Source organism: Bombyx mori, chromosome 18 (genome assembly GCF_030269925.1).
Source record: "Bombyx mori chromosome 18, ASM3026992v2".
In the NCBI taxonomy this organism is placed as follows: Eukaryota; Metazoa; Arthropoda; class Insecta; order Lepidoptera; family Bombycidae; genus Bombyx; species Bombyx mori.
In genome coordinates, this window is record NC_085124.1 from 13,765,481 (window position 1) to 13,780,203 (window position 14,723).

The window sequence follows — 14,723 nt, forward strand, 5'->3', positions numbered from 1 at the left end:
AAGTTCCTTATAACTATGGAATAAAATAATATGCTAGCGAAAAGTACTCTAATTTCTTATGTCATGAAAGTAATTCTACTCACAATAAAGCCTAAACGATTGTACACTACTTAATCTATTATTAACATGGAAGATACCCTTGAACATTTTTATAAACATCACTATTTCTGCCGTGAAGCAGTAATGCGTTTCGATTCGAAGGGTGGGGCAGCCGTTGTAACTATACTGAGACCTTAGAACTTATATCTCAAGGTGGGTGGCGCATTTAAGTTGTAAATGTCTATGGGCTCCAGTAACCACTTAACACCAGGTGATTTGTGAGCTCGTCTACCAACGAATGCAATAAAAACAAATAAAAAAATAAAAAATTTACAAGTAAAAATATCCAATTCAGTTGATAGGTGATAATGATTCGTTAGGCAGGGTGATGGTACCTACCCGTGCGGATTCATAAAAGACGTCCTACCACCAGTAAGTTTCTTATTATTATTCTTCGTCAGTTAATAGTAAAATGTGAATTTAATGTTCACGTGCACTCGTTGTAACTCACACCTTTATAGATCTCGCTCCGCTGAAGCCTAAATTTTCAGTGTCTGCCGCGAGTCATTCCGTGCGCCCGTCTCTAGCACGCGCGCGTTGCACTGTGTAGTATGTATAAGTGTAGTGCTGTGTAGTGTTGTGTACTGGTAAGCTATTAAATGTTATTTATCATAGTTTTGTGTATTAGTTTTATGATGGGAAATCGAAAGCAGATTATTGGATAGGATGTATTAGTCTTGTTAAGGACTAGCCAGAGATACGTCGTAAGGTGTGGTTGCTACGAAAACTGTATAATATTCTTAATGTAGTTAGTTAGCTTCGTCGATGATGACTTTGACGAATTCGAAGACCTATACATATGTACAAGTATATCATTTTGTTAGTATTAAAGATGTGGTAAATATTTCTTTGTAAATATTATCACTGATACAGGTAAACGACAAAAAAAACATGCCAATGCATTTAAAGTTTTTTTTTTTTATATAAATTTCCTTCTTTTTTTCCGATACATCATAGCTTACTAGAGGAAGGTACGTAGCGCCCCCACACGCGTTTTACATTATTAACCCTAAATAAATATGAATACGTGTCATTTTAACGAGACAAAACTTAGACCATGTAACTTTTCGACCTTTAACCGATATATCCACTATGTACAAAAATTAGTAGGTCCAACATTACCATAATAAAATTTATAGTACTATTGTTTTTAGAATCTTAATTAGGAGGACGAAGTTCTCACTTTTTTGTTTCTCGGACCTGTTTCTTCTGTGCAGACTAAAATTAACTTAAGACTTCAATGACGCATTAAATCTTTCTAGAACTCGAATAATTAAAAAAATAATACTATTAAGATAATCATAAAACGTTGAAGCTATCCATTCTCCTGCTCTTCTCCCAGTCACTTGGGGTCGGCGCAACATGTTTTCTCCTTCCATACTCTTCTATCATATATCATTTCTTTGCTCACTTCCCTCTTACACATATCGTCTTTCACGCAATCCATACATTTCTTCTTAGGTCTACCTCTTCCTAAAAGCCTTCCACATTCATAGTTAACACTCTCTTACCAAATATACACGAAGCTATCCATGTATTATTAAAATTAAATTTGCTATTATAAAATCTCATTATTCCACCAATTAAAATCAGGTTCGAATTTTAACAGACTCGATTGAGTTAAATGACCTCGCGATGACTTCGGTGACCCCGTGAGAAATGTTTCATTAGTATGAATGTATATATAAATATAGATAACGCAGTTCTATTGTTTCGATATAAAAGTCTCCACGAAAATTGATGAGAGAGCTCATGCAGTAAGCTTGTAAGTGAAACAGTAAGCTCCCAAGGGACTTGTCCTTTGTAGTTCTGGGGTTATTTGAGAGAATTTTCCTTGATCTTTTTTACAAGCTAAGATGGGTCGTACGGGTCATAGTTCATCTGATCTTAAGTCGTTACTAGAGTTTCTTGATACGACAATGAATAGTGGACACATTGAGGGTCAAGGATGAAGTGATTGTATTAGTTCAAGGTTTTTTTATGGCTGAGTGAGCTCGCGGCCCATTTGATGTGAAGTTGTTTAGGTATACGTCACAACATGAATCTCATTGCTGAAAAATTTTTTTATTGCTTTGATGTGTGGACGAGCTCATAGCCTACCTGATGTTAAGTGGTTACTGGAGCCCATAGACATCTACGACGTAAATGCGCCACCCATCTTGAGATGTAAGTTCTAAGGTCAGGTTCAAACCGAAACGAATTACTGCTTCACCGCAGAAATAGGCGGGGCGGTGGTATCTTCCCCTGCGGACTCACAAGAGGTCCTATCACCAGTCTAAAATTGTCAATTGTCAATTCCAGTTATGAAAAACGAAATAATGAAATAATTTCCAAGCTTGACGGTTTAAACGTCATTTATGTACACGTTATTTGCTGTACTAGTGGCCTCGTAGTAGTTGAAATTCGACTATAATTAGTTGGAATTGTAAATTTGAACACTATTATGATTGTATTTTATACTTCTATAATCACAAATTTCGCCAAGACTACACTATAAAAAATATTAACAAAGACATACAATATTTAATCTCAATTTGACAACAGACGTCAAAAACAAAAGTTTGATAATAAATAGTATGCATGCGTGTGCGCGTCAAATACACGGTATGTAGTGTGTGTAATGTTTTCTTTATTGATTTAATGTATCTTTTATGAATTATTTTAAAAAAAATATTAGCATTGTGCACTTCTTCTCTATATTCTCTATAAGTGTGGAAAATTTCATACTCCTCCGTCCGCGAAAATTTCGTAAAATAGGATACAAAGTTTTTGCTTCACGTATTAATATATAAATAACGTTATTAATACCCGAATACTGCAAATTCATACATTTATAGCAGCTTTGATTAGCAGTTTTTGCCAATAAACAAAGGAACTCAGTGTCCGATTGGTATTTCGATATTGTTTGAGCCAATGCACAGAGCAACGTGTTGGCAGCTGCCCATCACGAGACCAAAAGCCAAATGCGTTAGAAAGAGCAGCATGGGCAGATAAAAGAAAAATAAGCGATTGTGTCAATCTGTTATACGTGTTTGATATTTTAACGATCTCCTAAAAGTAATCTATACTAATATATTGAAATATCTATACTAATATATAAATCTACAGTGGTTTTGGAACGAAGTTCATTATGGGACGATGCGAGCGGTACCCTAACCGGGAAAAAACGTCCGTAACGTAAGACTTTTATTAGTAATGCACACAGTGTACGACTTAACTTTGTAATAACGTAAAAAAATTAACATATTTTTTTATCATTCATTGACCACGATCTCAGAGCGTTCGTTTGCGCAATACACTAACTCTTATGCGAACAACCGTGAATAAAGTGTACCACAATAAGTTCGCACGTTACCGAATGACCGTGGGTTGTTGCGAAACCTTCAGTTTTATTTTCTTTATACCTCGAATAGAACTTAAAATTAATATTTTTATAACAAGGAACTTTGTTCCTATCCGGTGTCCCCGACACCACACATCTTTTTTACGGATTTTCCGTTATAACTACTGAAGCATGCATCCGATTGACTTGAAACTTGGTACCCATGTAGAAAATACATGTACTTAATGGATAGGCTAATATTTATATAAGTGTTGGACTCCCTACACCAGTTGTGGGGGTGAGAAATAAAAATGTTAATTTTAAATGCCCTGCGAAGCGGACAGGTACAGCCAGTTCCTGCTAAGATCCAATAATTTTCAAAGTTCATTGCTTCTCTGTTGTTTTGCCTTCCAGTTTAAACTATAAAATGTTTCCACATGATCAACTATAAAAGCTGCAATTATAAAAACCTCTTCGTCTAATATCAACAAAAAAATAGCTAAGATAAATTAAAGTATGGCGAATTCTGTGTATTATTTTTGTTCTTATGATAGTAAAAAAAAACAATATTGAAATTCCACGTAATTTTCATAAAGACAGCGTTCTCGGTTCAGGCAGCGTTATGGTAATGAAGCCTAATATTCTTGTAGCCATTATCATGGAACACGGAAATTCTATTACAATCACCTTGTTTATTACCATTTAAGTAGATTATTTGTTTTGGTTAAATGCGCCGTTCGTACACTGTGTAGAATCAGAGGTACATATCGTCGCTGTCAAACCGAAATCTGATATGTGCAAAAACTGTATTTTGAATTGACGAGTAAAAACTTTTTCGTATAAAATTTTATATGAAGGTAATTTTTTAAGAACTATATCAAATGAAAGTTATAGATAAATATTAAAGCTATAGACACATAACAGTTTTTTTTTACGGTAGATAGGGCTGTGAACTATACGAAAAGGTCAAAAAGTGCACATAGCAGATTTTGGTTTGATAACAATGATAAGCTCTCGAGATTACTAGTATAGGTAGGCAAAAAAGACACCCCTACTCTGACCGGGTTCTGACCCCGGGTGGAGATCGGACGTCGGGTGAGAGGGTTCTGACCCCGGGTGGAGATAGGACGTCGGGTGAGAGAGCGCAAGGGGAGTCGTTTGGTGGGTAGGGCCCTAAAATATCATTTGAAGTCGTCGTGGCCTAGAGGACAAGACGTCCAATGTATTCGTATGTAGCGATGCACCGGTGTTCGAATCCCGCTGGCGGGTACCAATTTTTCTAATGAAATACGTAGGTACTTAACAAATTTTCACGATTGACTTCCACGGTGAAGGAATAACATGGTTTAATAAAAATCAAACCCGCAATAATTTGTGCAATTACTGGTGGTAGGACTTCTTGTGAGTCCCCACGGGTATCTACCACCACCCCGCCTATTTCTAATTTGAAGCAGCAATGCGTTTCGGTTTGAAGGGTGGGATAGCCGTTGTAACTATACTGAGACCTTAGAACTTACACCTCAAGGTGGGTGGCGCATTTATGTTGTAGATGTCTATGGGCTCCAGTGACCACTTAACACCAGGTGGGCTGTGAGCTCGTCCAATCATCTAAGCAATAAAAAAAACATTCTTGGGCCCGTGGTCTGCTCTGAACATCTGCAGACTGTCAAGTACTACTTATATATACCCCGCGCGCCCCCCCTAGGCGCGGGGATCTCGTAGGATGTACGCCACCCGGCTCAAAAAAAGAAGAAAGAAAAAAGGCAATACGAAAACGATTTTATAGTTGGCTTAATAGCATGAGCGCCGCGCCGTCTCTTTCTCGTGTACATCACGTAGCAAATAACTTCTAGATTTCATATCATTGTAGCAAATAACTTCTAGATTTTAGAGAGTATTATTAATTTACATGTGTAGAGTACAACTCTATTTATTTCTTCGAGAGTTTGATGTGTTAATAATGGTGTTGTTTAATTGAGAGATATCTAACAACATTTTTCCGAATCTCATTCTGTGGAACTTTTGTATTTAAGAGCTTGAGCAGTCTGACGTTGGAAAATTAACTCGACGTAGTTGGGTTTGAATGTACATCATTCTACCAACGTAGAATAATGAATTTTTTAGACTATTGTATAGAAGATGCTCTGGAATCGCTTATGTGGATGACAGGCTTAGTGCACTCATGCTAGGCGATTCCGGGATTGAGATACCGCAGACACCAATCTTCTTAAGTAAGCGCACAACCCAAATATGCCCCTGAGAAACTCCCGCGATGAAAAAGCATCTTAATAATAAATGTGACCCGAAAATTTTACCACCATCCTGTCTATTCACGGGTCATGCATTTCAGCTTAGGATGGACTACAACATAGTTAGGAAATCAACTACAACTTCTAAGAGGAAAAGCGATTTCTACAGACTTTGGTATTTACGAAGCGCCGTAATGAAAGGTGTGAGGTTTATCGCTAATCAACTACAAAACAAAAATCTGGAAACAATAAATTCCAAAACACATTTATCGTTTAAGATTTCAACAGAACACATAACGAATGTGTTATAAACAAACGTTCCGATAGCCGTAAGTGGTCGCCGTATTGGATCCGGTGTACTTCGTATGTAAATAAGTTTATTTATAGATGTGTGTGTGTGTGTTACTGCTGCGCGTATCACACCTGCTTCACCTCACTTCAACCTGTTTACGCAAGAATTCATACGATATTTATTCGTTTGATGGCGGACGTTGATAAAGTTCTCCTGTGTTCTATAAGTACGGCATAAGTCTGCGAGTGTATTCTGGATTTTTCGACCGTTGCCATGGAAACTGGAAAAATACAACCCCAGTGCATTCTCGATTGAGCAGATTTTAGTTGTTCTTTAATGGCACTATATGGATGGAAACGCGCATGAGACATCTTTTTTTTTATTGCTTTGATAGATGGACGAGCTCACAGCCCGCCTGGTGTTAAGTCGTTACTGGAGCCCATAGACGTCCACAACGTAAATGCGCCACCCACTTTAAAATATAAGTTCTAAGGTCTCAAGTATAGTTACAACGGCTACCCCATCCTTCAAGCCGAAACGCATTACTGCTTCACGGCAGAAATAGGCAGGGTGGTGGTACCCACCCGCGCGGACTCACAAGAGGTCCTACTCTCAAATTTATTGTATACGGAACCATCGACAAGAATGTTCCGTTTGTAAGCGGAAGCCAGTGACTCAGTTGGGTTCCATTCTTGACCTCTATAGCACGGTCATATAGCACATATTCACCAGAAATGAGGAGTAGTATCTCATCTCTTTTCTAAGGTTTTTTTGTATTACTTAGGTGGGTGGACGAGCTCACATCTCACCTTCTATTTAGCAGTAACTGAAGCCCATAGACATTAAAGACCTAAATGTCGCCACCCACGTGAGTTTTGAGTCTCCGTTTTTGCAACGAATGGACAGAATAGTGGTACCTACCCGTGCGGGATCACAAGACGCTCTGCTCTAATAATTACGCAAATTATATTTTTTGCCGGTTAGATTTTTATCACACGATGCTATTTCTTAGGTAACAAAAATACTTTGAGACAGAAACAGGAAATTCAATCAAGGCTCTCACAGGACGACCTAAATTTTGGTAAAATGGGGACATCTTAAAACTAGGATTGGATGAAATGTGTCAAAGTGGATAGGCATATGTACCTAGTCAGGTCATAAGTATTGTCACACAGTAAAAACTTTTCGTTTAGAATGCTGGCCACAAAAAAGTTTATTGAATTCGAATTTCGAATTGTTCATGAAAATAAAAATGTATACTTTTAGAATTTTACTCATTTTTAAATATGGAGTGGACGCTTAAAGAAGACCGTGTTGCAGTTATTGCGTTGCATCGTTGCGGTTACGCGCCAATTCAAATTTTTAACATACTGAAAAATTTAAATATAAACAAAAGATTCATTTATCGTACCATCAAACGATACAATGAAGACTCTAGTGTAGATGACAGGTCAAGAAGTGGTCGCCCTCGGTCTGTTATGACTCCAGCAGTGATAAAAGCTGTGAAGGCGCGAATTCAAAGAAATCCCAAACGTAAGCAGAAACTGTTGGCCCTTCAGATGGGGTTAAGCAGAACCACGGTGAAAAGGGTGTTAAATGAAGACTTAGGGCTTCGGGCATATCGAAGAAAAACAGGACATCGTTTGAATGCTCGTCTAATGGACCTGAGACTGAAGAGATGCCGCGCTTTGTTGAAGCGGTACGCGGGAAAAAAATATCGAGAAATTCTTTTTTCGGATGAAAAAATTTTTACCGTAGAAGAGAGCTACAACAAACAAAATGATAAGGTGTACGCACACAGTAGTGAAGAAGCGAGCAACCGTATTCCGCGTGTCCAACGAGGTCATTTTCCATCCTCGCTCATGGTATTTTTGGGAGTTTCTTATTGGGGCTTAACAGAGGTACATTTTTATGAGAAAGGTGTAAAAACGAATGCAGTTGTGTATCAAAATACAGTCCTGACGAACCTTGTGGAACCTGTTTCTCATACCATGTTCAATAACAGGCACTGGGTATTCCAACAAGATTCGGCGCCAGGTCATAGAGCGAAGAGCACACAAGACTGGCTGGCGGCGCGTGAAATCGACTTCATCCGGCACGAAGACTGGCCCTCCTCCAGTCCAGATTTGAATCTGTTAGATTACAAGATATGGCAACACTTGGAGGAAAAGGCGTGCTCAAAGCCTCATCCCAATTTGGAGTCACTCAAGACATCCTTGATTAAGGCAGCCGCCGATATTGACATGGACCTCGTTCGTGCTGCGATAGACGACTGGCCGCGCAGATTGAAGGCCTGTATTCAAAATCACGGAGGTCATTTTGAATAAACTTTAGTGTCATAAGAATCTATGTTTTGTTAAGTTCATTTTGGTATATGAATGGTTACATAATGAATAAACTTGTTTCAATTATTTTACATTAAACATGTGACAGAATTTATGACCTGACTAGGTATATACATACATATGTATACTTTTGGTGAGTAGACATTTAGGAATATTCGTGACACAATAATAAATTTCATAGGCAAGTATGCACTTTTGTGAAAATGAAATAAGGTATAATTTTACAAAACTAGAGAGATTACAATCGTTACTTAACCTTCAAACCACTCTCAGTCACATTAAAAATTCGCACTAATTTTGAACGTATTGATTTTTTTTTTGAAAAATTCAAGTGAAACCATCCTCATAATTTAATGTAAAAATGACTACATGAAATCTATATCCGGTTTATTTTCTATTTTATGTTTCATAGGCAGACAAGCATACCTGATGGTGAGTGGTCGCTGTTGCTCATAGTTGTCAGCAATATTACAAGCATAGCCAAGAATCCAAATAGCATGATACCAGAGCTATTCAAATAATAACAGTTAAATTTTATATGCTATATGGTGCTCTTCGAACTTTGAGCATTTTAAAGACAAATGGCCAATATTGTAATTAGCTAAGTCGTTTGAACGATATTCTTTATGATTAAGAGATTAAAATCCCGAGTACACTGAATTACATTAAATTGGAATGAATTTTATATTATGTCCGCATTTTTTATATGTCTTCTAACTAACTTCAATCGGTGATCGAATAAGAACCTTTTTTTTTTTTTTTTGGTATCGATGGGGAATCCTAGTCTTTACGGATACCCTGCCAACGGGGGTCGGACTCCGCGCCTCCGGTGGAAGAAAGAGGCGAACCGAGGTCCGCGCCCTCAACCAATTGGTCCACGGAGACTACGCCTTTAGAAAGGCGCGCTGGGCTAAGTTCAGCTCTCGCCAAACCCGCCCAGCTTAACGACTACCGACTAAACCCGAACGAGCTCCTCCACTCCGGCTGGGCGGGGACCGAGGTACCGCCATGTGCGCGCCATAGGCCCGCCTTCGCCGGCTCCCACTCCAATGTTACGTTGGGCGGGATCGGCCGATTTCTCGACCGCACGGAGGGATTCTCCTCCCGCAGAGCAAGAGGTGCCCTCCTGGGGTAATAACTTTTTCAGGCTGGACATGCTCATGCTTTTTTATTTTTATTTACCTAGGGTGCGGTCCCCTAGGACGCCCTCGAGACTGGTCTCCCACCAGCCATTCGTCCCGTTGCCGGGCGTCAAAACTTGTGATTGGGTGAGAATAAAGAAAGAAAGAAGTGTAAAATATAACAAAATCTAACAAAAAAATGTAACCAACAGTACAAGAGTGAAGATAGTAAACAAACAAAACACAAAGAACAAAATAATAACGAAGATAAGGACAGACAAACTCAACATAAATTAAATCAAAAATATAAAGAAAACAAAAAGACAATAAAAACAAACTCAAAATAATAAGGAAGAAGTCGGGGGCCCGGGCATCCCCGGAAGAAACACCCTTCAACTAGGTGAAGGGCGCAGAGAGCCCAGAACCCCCCCTACTGGTTTTGGTCCACGTCGCTCAATCTCTCCCGTCATAACACAACGAGAGAGAAGGAGCCATACCCCTGGGAGTATGACTGCTCCCAGAGGCCCGTTATCCGCCACCTACGGACGCGCCCGGTGGAAGTCCAGCAAAACTCCCCCACAGACGGAACCCACGGCACGCAGAGTGCGCATCGGGGGCCCGCCCAGGTCCCGGGGATCGAATAAGAACCTCTTGCTACAATTGAGCTCTATGTGTCACCCGGAGAAATCAGTTACTAGTTCCTAGAATTTTAGCGTTTATAATACAGTTTTAATTTAAATTAATTGTGAAAAGCTTAGTGGTTTAATAACGAATTTTGATTTAGTAGCCTAGTACTTTAGAACTACTTTAGTGGAAGCCTGTAATTAAACATTGAGGGACTATGAAATTGAAATTGCGCTCCACACAGAACGCTGCTGACTAGAATTTTGGTCAATGTTCAGTGCTGTGAAGTCTAGTCTAATCTACATTCCAGTTCTCCTCCTCCCCAACTCACATTTCTCATATCTGAGGGTCGTGACCATCTCCTCCCCTTATCCGTCTCTGGATGATGTTTCGCCATCTTCCTCTGTTCTCGGCGATGTGTATGGCATCATAGACTGTGGTATCCAGAGTGGTGAGGATTTGGTCGGACCAGTGTATTGGATTGCAGCTACGAGTTTTTTTTTAATTGTAGTTCTAGCCATGCTTAATTTATACATGAGGTAATTTTTTGCGGTAACTATAGCTATATTGGAGAAGGATGAGCTCCGAGGTCCTTGTGGTTTATTCTCAGTGACGAAACTACATTCTATTTTTTATTTTTTTCATAATTGAAAGATTACTGGTGGCCCGAAGGCCTTTCCAGTTTCACCAGGACAGGTGGGCGAGCAAAGGCTCAGCCAGGAGGGGTGGGATTTGCTAACAACTGCCCGAGCACCTCCGAAGGAGACCTAGCAACACAAGAGCAATTGCTTCGCGAATGAATCTACTACCGGATCGGAATCGCGACCCGCTGAGAAGATCCGGCGAGAAACTCACCGGGCTGATGCATGGGTTAGGTTGCACGTCGACCTCTTTGTCGAGTTCGACGAGTACGGTTACCGGGGTCCCTAAGCCTGCTCCTAGTGTTAGAGCTGAAGGCGTCTAATGCAAAGGTTATTGGATCTAATGGATCCGTAAGGACGTGTCTAGGGCAAAACTACATTCTGAATTTGCGGTAAAACTGAAGGTGAAATAAAAAAGATTTTCCTCACTAACTGTACAAATACATGAGATTAATTAAATCAGAAATCTTAGGCACGTCCTTTTCTTCTTACAGCAACATTAATAACCCCAGAGTATAAATATTATGAAAATAACTCTTGGAACCGATTCTATTGCTTTTTCTATTTAATTTATTCAAACTCGTTTTCCTAAGTAAATTTCTGTATTCTCTTTTATTTTCTCACTAGCGGTCCGCTCCGGCTCCGCTCGGGTCTTTAACAAAAATTTCAACGATATTTGACGTTGTTTTATTTTTTAAAATAAAAGAACACTTATTGCAGCATAACTATAATAGTTAGACATATGCTGTCCCGACATCTTTTGTAAATAATAATAATTGTAATATTAAGTGTTCTACAAAGTCGTAGTACATTATTTTATTCTATCATCAATAGTTTTCGCAGGCACGCAATGTAAATAATATTTTAGGTAATTTTTTTACACCTTGGGTTACATTATTGGAGTTTTAGTAAGGATCCCTAATTTTTTTTCAAAAATGATTATAACCTATGTCACTCGGAAATACTGTAGCTTTCAAACAGTGAAAGAATTTTTCAAATCGGTTCAGTAGTTTCGGAGCCTATTCAATACAAACAAACAAACAAATCTTTCCTCTTTATAATATTAGTATAGATTTAATGTTGCTATATATCCGAAGTCATGTCACACCGCTGGATGGATTTTAAGATACGAAGCGAAGCAGTCAGGCTTACAGGGTAAAACTGATATTAAACAAATGAGGCTGCGACCTCACGTCTCAAATGTTCACGTTCAATTTACGTTTTAATAATAAATCTCTTGGAAGATTTGAAAACGTTCTGGAACGCGTTAAAACCGGAACACGAATCGGATGATAAATGATGTATAAGACATATTAGTAGAATAGAAGTCGTTGTGGGCTAAAGGATAAGACGTCCGGTGCATTTGTATGTAGCGATGCAACGGTGTTCGAATCCCGCAGGCGGGTACCAATTTTTCTAATGAAATACGTACTCAACAAATGTTCACGATTGACTTCCACGGTGAAGGAATAACATCGTGTAATAAAAATCAAACCCGCAAAATTATATATATACTTGCGTAATCACTGGTGGTAGGACCTCTTGGGAGTCCGCACGGGTAGGTACCACCACCCCGCCTATTTCCGCCGTGAAGCATTAATGCGTTTCGGTACGAAGGGTGGGGCAGCCGTTGTAACTATACTGAGATCTTAGAACTTATATCTCGAGGTGGGTGGCGCATTTACGTTGTAGATGGCTATGGGCTCCAGTAACCACTTAATACCAGGTGGGCTGTGAGCTCGTCCATCCAGCTAAGCAATAAAAAAAATTAAAAAAAAACATGTGTGCAATTCACACGTGGTAGAAGTGAAACCTTCCAAAATTAAAATACAATTATCCTAAACGTCTTAAGTATATGTAAAATTTTGTCATTAGTAAATAATTGTAAGGTAGCGCCCTCTGTGAATTGATATTTTAATTTCACGTATAATCATAAATAAAAATTCACTACAAGACCTTTCATACACACGTTAGTATTAAAAAATCTTACAGATGGCGCTGTATTAAATAGTATGTATATTTCTGTCTCATTCTTTGCTGGCTTCATCCTACACATTTTTGTATTTGTGTCTCTTACCTGTCGTTTTTTCCGTTGCATCCGGTTTGAAATCACAACGATTCTAAAGAAGTTTTCACTTCAAAAATAAAAATAAAATTATAATTTTATAAAAAAGAAACAACATTCGCCGAAGCAACTGTGTACCTATCCGCGAGTTGTTTGAATGGAAACCAATCTGAAATTTATTTTAGTTAGCGTTATAACGTAAATAAACGAAATAATCGTTTCGGTATCTCGTATGAAAATGTATGTTTTGTAATCTTTGATCTACGTCTGTGTTATCGTTATTTTCGTGAGAGAATTCTGCTGTACGGTTTTAATACACAAATATATGTAACCTCTATACGATTAATCCTAAAAGAGGTTAATATGTTATTTATAATATTCTTCTTTAAATGACACAAATAGAATTTCGATTATTGAAACATTAGAACATTAGACATATAAAGAGCATTTTTGCAATATTAAAATATAAAAAGATATAAAAATAATGGTGAAGCAATAGCTTTAAATGTTGTTTTCTCTTTATAAGAGCAACTCAATTGCTATAGTTTTACAAAGCTAAACTGTATTTTGATTTAAATAAATAAATACATTATATATATTTCCCTAACTAAGCTGGTAGCCTTGAGAGGCTATTCCAGCGTAACCTTAACTAGTAGGTGAGCTCACGGGGCTCAAACCTGACGACGTTGCTAACACGAACCCTAGCAAGAGCCGTGCTTCGCAGAATCTACCACCGGATCGGAAACGCGACCCACTGAGAAGATCTGGCGAGAAACTCAGTGGGCTGTGCCTGAGAGTTAATTTACTCGTCGAGCCCTTCGTCGCAAGCGACGGGTTCGACGAGAACGGTGACCGGTGCTTGAAGTACCTAGAAGCACCGTTAGTGAATCGGGAGGATCCGAAATGAGGTGTTATGGGCGACGTCGCGTCGACTGCTTTCCATTCTTTAAATTAAAAAAAAAATACATACACATTTATAATAAACACGTGTATTTTTGCTCACTTTTATGGCTTTGTTGTTATATCCAGATAGAAATTTTTAAATCAATCCAAGTACAGAATAAAAGTAATTTTTAATTATTTCCACGACACGCCAAAGACACAGTTATCATTGTTCGATATCAAAAATTTATAATAGACAAAACGGAATATATGAAAAAGTAAGTAAAACATTCTACGTTGATTCCTAAGGACCAATCCATCATCCGACTCGCCTAATTTGGATCTACACAGTGCAGTATATACACTAAGCTAATTTGTCATTTAAGTAAACAAAGGGGGGACCACGTAAGCCTAGATAAACATAATAATTTATCAAGGTAATAAATTATTTGTAAGCACTTGATATTTCGTTCTGTGTCAATTACAAAAATAATATATCTGTGTTCCGTTTTTTTAATAATTCGTTAAAGTATTCGACCTTTTGGCGGTATCGAATTTTTTCATTTATTTTTATTGATTAGATGGGTGGACGAGCTCTCGGCCCACCTGGTGTTAAGTGATTGTCGGAGCCCATAGACATCTAAAACGTAAATGCCGCCTCCCACCTTGAGATACGAGTTCTAAGATCTCAATATAGTTACAACGGCTGCCCCACCCTTCAAGCCGAAACCCATTTCTGCTTCACGGCAGATATAGACAGAGTGGTGGTACTTACCCCTGAAAATTTATAACCTTAAATCGAAAGTGGGTTTCTTTAAATACTAACAACTATGCTTTTTGGCACCACCACTCTGCCTATTTCTGCCATTAAGCACCAATGCGTTTCAGTTTATAAAGATTTGAGGCATTACATTTTTGTACGTCTTTGTTTTTTTTATTGCCCTTGTAGGTAGACGAGCATACGGCTCACCTGATGGTGAGTGGTTACCGTCGCCCATGCTTGTCAGCGATGTCAGAGGTAGAGCCAAGCTGCTACCTAACTTACAGTTACAAGTGCATGCATTTAAAGTACTTAAGTTGGTT

At 38.5% G+C, this 14,723-nt stretch overlaps 1 protein-coding gene across 1 annotated transcript in view; it reads left to right on the forward strand.

The window, feature by feature from the left end:
* Positions 1-584: 584 nt before the first annotated feature.
* LOC101746051 (neuroglobin) overlaps positions 585-14,723 on the forward strand; it is a 142,682-nt gene continuing 128,543 nt past the window's right edge. The window contains exon 1 of the mRNA XM_004926782.5: positions 585-686. The gene's annotated coding sequence lies outside the window, so the exon portion shown is untranslated. The remainder of the gene's footprint in view (positions 687-14,723) is intronic.